At 32.9% G+C, this 6,186-nt stretch overlaps 1 long non-coding RNA gene across 2 annotated transcripts; it reads right to left on the bottom strand.

Moving 5' to 3' along the window:
• Positions 1 to 745: 745 nt before the first annotated feature.
• LOC124457497 lies at positions 746 to 5,758 on the bottom strand. Of its 2 annotated transcripts, XR_006952631.1 has the most exons (3): positions 5,522 to 5,756; positions 1,360 to 3,347; positions 746 to 969 (listed from the first exon to the last, which is right to left on the bottom strand). It is a non-coding gene; the product is annotated as an uncharacterized LOC124457497 (long non-coding RNA). The 2 variants fall into 2 exon arrangements; XR_006952630.1 differs by having other exon boundaries at positions 746 to 3,347; positions 5,522 to 5,758.
• Positions 5,759 to 6,186: the final 428 nt, after the last annotated feature.

Genomic DNA, 6,186 nt, shown 5'->3' with positions numbered 1-6,186 from the left:
CAAGTATGTGCTCAAGCATCACACGACCTTTTGTAAAACAACAAATTGTTCACCGCAGAAGATTTTGCATGAATAATATTGATCAATCAATGGAATAACGTAAATATTTACTTGCTAGAAAAGGTAATATCACCACTTTTAAAGAAATGGAGAATCTATGTTCCTCCAATCTACGTACATTTGCAAATAAGGAAAATATCAGTTTATACCACGCAAACATCAAAGCATGTGATGCCTGGAGTATGATTGTGGGCAAACAAAACTGATATTAAAACTATTGAAAAAAAGGTAAGTAACTTAAACGAAATGGAGTTAAAGATTGGTTAATTAAAGTAAACCCAACTTCTTGCATGTTAATATCCACTTTTCCAGTCTGCGTAACTACGCTATATTCGTAAAACCTGGCTGACAGGGCTTAACAGGCCAAGCTAAGTAGCTGTAAATTCTATGTTAAATTATCGAAGGTTTACAAAAGCCTCTACCCTGATTTGAATATAGACCATTTGCACGTACGTCATAAAGTTACAACATTACTCCTTGCAAAGGCTCACCTAGAGAACAAGCAGTACTACCAATACAACAAATGTATCGAATATGATATCGCAGCTAATCTTTCCAAACAGATGAAGCTGAAGGTTTCATTTTTAGCAATGCATGTTCATTTGCCTCTTTGTGACTGTGTGAAAGGAGTGTAAAATAAAATGGTCATATAAGCAACTTGGCTCTACAAAATACCACAAGAGACTTGACACGATGTTTTGTTTAGTTATAGTTATTTACAACACTTGGAAATGTTTTCATATATATGTGTAAATGTTAAGCTTGCAATTTTTCTAATTTTACAAACCGATGGTGAGTTTTTGTCTCGAAATTTTACGAAAAAGGTTTATGATGACCAAGGTATACTTTGATTTATTGTGCCATGCAAACATATTTCTTTTCTAACATGTACATGTTGAAATCATACGTCTAAAATAAAAAAACAGTATTATGCAAGGATAAATCATTCTCAGTGAATGTAAGAGAAACGTGAAATTGCTTCAGTGATTGGTGAAAATAATGAAAATTTTGGCTTGACAATGGAACAAAATACCAGATTAATTAGTAATTTACATCTTACATCACAGCTTTAAGCAATCATGGGAGAATATGGAAGATAAGTTGCTATAATTGATGATGGTCAAAATGATTTGTTTTGCTGTTTATCATTTTTATTTTCCATTGGACAGAACCAGCTACAGAACAGAATTAATCCCTAAAACTGTCTCAAACAGTTTTGTATTTTTTGTGTAGTTTAGTGTGCAAAGCTTTCAAAATCTTTCAATCCAGTGTAGTCAGTGAAAAAAGATCTCCATTCACCTTTCTTAAATTCTTTTTGTGTCTAGTTGTCACTCTATCCTGAAGATGATAATCTGATTTAACTTGATTTTGCTATGTTATCATACCAAAATCGTCCAAAAACAGCAACAGCATTGGTTACTTTCACAACAGTGTCTACCTTCGCAATGATAGGCCTTCGAAAAACACTTAATCATGATTCAGCAATGCCAAAAGAGTTTTCTATTAATCGACTTGCCCTTGATAATCGACAGTTTTAAATTTTTTCTTTGAATCCCAATACTACTGCCGGACAAGGTTTTACTTTCAGAGGATAAGTCTTGTCACCCACGAATACATAGCAAAGTTTAATAGATGTTTGCCCAAGTTCTTCATCTGTAGGAAGATGCAATCGATTTTCTAAAATACACTGGCCAACAGCACTATTCAAGAATATCCAACCATCGCTGTTCCTTCCTGTATCACCTATATCCAGTGGCGAATTACTAATTACGAGGCCTGAAGGCTAAAACATAGTTGTGGGCTTTTAGGTAGTACCAATTCCTCCCAGTAAGGTCAGTTTCTTGAGGAAGTTTCTGCTTTTCTTGCTCCTTTGCTTTGGCCTTTCCAGCTTCTATTTGTAACTCTTGGTGTAAACAATCAGGAATAAACTTAATATTTGAGCGAAGTAAGCTTACTACTTTATCAGCTCTAAGCCTCGTGCATTTAAAACAGTAGATCGTTCAGTTTCCAACCATTGGCATCGCCAGCTTGATAATTGAGGGGGACAATATTCATTCATGCATGTTTTAATCCCTAAGAAACAATTGTTTTCAAAAGAACTTATTGCACAAAACATGAATATATAAATAAAACCCCCCTCACTTATTGAGCTGGCAACGTGGCTTTTTCCAAAGGCACTTAAGGTCGAATTTTAAAACATTTGGCTAGTCTAGAAAGGCAAAAAGTAAAAACGATGTCGAAATACAACGAGCCTCTCTTATTTAATATTTTTAAGCCAACATTTTCATTTCTCTACTTTTTTAGATCATACAAGCGTTAATTAATATTAATAACTCGTACAAATCCGTAGTAAAATTTGATTTGATATGTTTATATTTATATAATGAGCTCTTTAAAAAAATCACCGTATTAGATTCAACTCTTTTTACAACTGCGTACGTAGCTTTTTCAAAGCTAGCTCTTGCTCTTGTAACTTCCTTTTCAGCTGCAAGACTTTGTACTCGCGAGACGTTACAATAGTATCTTTCGAGTATTTCTTTTCACTTGAAACACAATTACCGTTGCTTATTGGTAAACTGTCTTCATGCGGACAATTTGACAAAAATTTTGGATTTTTTATAGTGTAAGTTGTCCATCTATCTTCATAATTTTGGTTTGTGTATAAATTGTTTGGTATGTCCTTTAATTTATCACGATTGTCGTCTTCTGCCTTGGGATCCATTACCTCTCTTTGATGACAAAACTTTGTCGAAAATACACAGGTTTTTTCTTGCTCACGGGAGCTAAACGTCTTTGACTGAACTAAAAGATTTTCGCTAATTGCATTGTGATTTATAAACAAAGGAGGAGAGCATGGAGGTGTTATAGGAGAGTTTAGCTGAGTTTTTAACATTACCTTGCCAAGTGGTGACAAGGTAAAACGTTCTTTATGATTGGAAAAGACACTCCACCTTTTGATGTGTTTTCAAAATTTATAAATAACTCGGAATTTGCCAATTTCTTTTTATCTCTTTTAACAGAATTTTTAGAATGGCAAACTTCTAGATCTTTTTTACATGACAAAATATTTTCTTCGAGTTTTCGAGTTCCTGTTGAGACATTTTGTGAAAGTGTGCTTTTTTTCATTTCACCTGGATGACCACAAGTGACTGTTTTTTTCTGAAGAGTTTAAAGTTTCGAATCTCACACCAAGATCGCTTTCTTTCGTACGTAAAGCTTTACAAGTCGCACTAGAGGAGATTCCATTCTTCATGCCAGTTTCAATGGAACAAATTACACGTACTCGTCTAAAAGTCAAGATCTTCTTTTAGTATGATTGATTTCCCTTAAAATTTTGATTAATGCAATGCACGATATTGAAAAAGTAAACTTATTACACACACATGAAATTTATACACAATACACAAATGTGCTAAGAAATGTGTCTTGATTCATGTAGTCATGTCGAACTTAGTAGGCAGGAAACAATATGAATTTTTAGTAGCGTGTATCCAGTGAGCTGGATTGGTTGAACCATGTGAAACTTTGCAATTTACTTTCTGTTTAAACTTTTGATTTCATAATTCAACAACTATATAAAAGTTTCTAATAATTTGTAATTTATCTCGGTGTTACGACCAAACATGTACGTGGCTACGCTTCTTGCCATTGACCAAAGTATACAGTGGTTATACTTCTATACTCCATATTCAGTAAACTAATATGGATAAACAATTAAAAAGTGTAGACTATTTATCAGTGGCTGCAATATATTTCAAATTGAACAAGGATATGTTTGAAGCTGAATTTATACACAGAATACAAGTATGTGTTGAAATCTTTACAATCTTTACATTTCTACTTATTATCAACATAAAGCATAGGAACTTAATTGCGCAGTTGGAGGATACCGCACAAGGCAGAAGGAAACAGAAATTTACATAAAACTATTTTCATACAGATCATTGAAGCTTGAAGTTTAGAACGCGGTCACATTTTCCTCGCGCAAAAGGATAATAGCTATATTTTTCTCCGTTACTTGCATTATAAAAACCTTTGTTATTAAGGAAAAGTAATAATTAATAAGTAAAATCTCTATGGCAGTTATTTAACAGCACGCAAAAACTATATTTATCACATGCTAATTTTTAGAGTTCATTTTTCCTAATGTTTCATTGTTCAAGATTGTGTCACGTGAAAGGGAAGAAACTATGCCGTTTCCTCGCAACTACCTTGCGAGTTACATAAAACGCTACTGACCGATATGTAAATAAAAATTAAGTTCTGTCCACCCTCGACAGAAATTGTCCCAATAGTCTAAGTCAAAAAGTGCTGCGTACCTCGAGTGGCAACATTCTTTTACTTGGAGTTTTATAACCAATGCAATGTTTAGCAAGGTTTTTGAAATAAATTGTTTTGTTAACCCCGGACAGCCACGAATTTCGTGTTATAAAATGGCATTAAAATTATATGGAATATCAAAATGCTATGAAGGCTGAAGCAATGATTGTTTGTCTCACACAAGGTTTTTTGGTACACGCACAAAAACAACCCAGTAAACAGAAACTCTAAACAGATGGATGAAACGATGCATGAAATACAAAACAGCAGGTCATATTCTTGACTTTTCCTATTGATCGCCACAGAGCATGTTATTCGAAGTATTAAATATTCTTGCTATCATGTTTACATATTCGGATATTACGTCAAACCAGAATTGTCTTTTAAGTATATGACGTTTTTACATGTCTTTAGTTACATAAAATTAGCAAAATTTTGCAGATTTATTTTGATCTTGACAAGCGTTTATATATTTCACGTTGTATTCAGAATATTGAAAGTCTGACAGAAACTTTCCTTTAAATTTTTAAGAGACACCGCAATGGACTTTAAATCCTAACGCTCTCAAATTTCAACGGATACAAGTTTGACGTAATAGAATTCTTGTCGTTGCCTCGCCTCTACTTGACAAAAAGCGCTTTAATACTTGGGGAAACGGAAAGAGTAAATTGTTAAAACTCAAGAATTCATGATACTCTGAAGATACCTGATTGTCTGACGCGCTTTTTTCCTCATATTCCATTTATTGCAAATTCCACTAATATTATGTCGATTTAAAACGGAGTGAAGAATTTTGAAATTCAAAATAATCAGTGATATGTTGTCATTTTCAATAGGGCGATAATCAAAAGGTGATATATCTTTTACGATTTCAAGAGTCGTTTACAATACTATCAAGGGCTGTATTCTTACATAATGATTATTGCGACCGAAACATAAACGAAATCATCAACTTTGCCTTTTATCCAATAAATTCCTGCCACGCATTATTTTAATTTGACACAAAACATTCATTCAATGTCAACAATGTGTACTTCACAACGCAATAAAAAATTGCGCTAACAAACAAAATTTTAACAAAAGCAAGTTTCCTTGGTGGCTTTCATATCAAGACAAAGTAATCAACAATATTAAAACATACCTTGGTCTCTTCTGTTTACGTTTCATGTTGACAGAATTTAAGAAGAATATAAGTTTGATTTTAACTACAAAACGCAAAATAACAAACTTGAGTATTTATAACTGTTTCTTGTTTATTGAAAGAAGTTTTACTTCTCACGAAATCCTTAAAGAATAAAAACAACATTTACTTGTGAAGTAAATCGTGAGTATGAACACGACAACCGTTGTGAAACTGATATATTCAACCACTAAAATCTGCAATACAAATGTTTTGAATATCAAATTTCATGCAAATGTCATGTGTCCACAATGACCATATATGGTAAAAATATTTGGCAACCCGCTACTTTTATTGATGATTATGCGGCACAAAGACCTTACATAACAATGGCAGCTCTTAATAAAGGCATTTGCAAAATCTTTGATAGAGTACACCATAATATTTTTATCATCGCATGTAAATTTCATAACTATACTTGTTATCAAACAATCATAATAAAAATGAAAACGTTGTATTTGGCAAAACTGATTTTGTTATGAAATTTGAGAAAATTGTCCAACAAAATTTTAGATTGTTATCTAACAATGAAAGATTTCACTGCGCTTAGATTTATTCGCTTCGTATCAAAACTGGTAATCTCTAATTAAATAGAAAAAAATAACCTCTAGTGCACATACAATGTC

Source organism: Xenia sp. Carnegie-2017, unplaced genomic scaffold (assembly GCF_021976095.1).
Source record: "Xenia sp. Carnegie-2017 unplaced genomic scaffold, XeniaSp_v1 HiC_scaffold_6, whole genome shotgun sequence".
Lineage (NCBI taxonomy): Eukaryota > Metazoa > Cnidaria > Anthozoa > Malacalcyonacea > Xeniidae > Xenia > Xenia sp. Carnegie-2017.
Note: the sequence above shows the minus strand (reverse complement) of the source record. Positions and strands in the feature narration are given on the sequence as shown.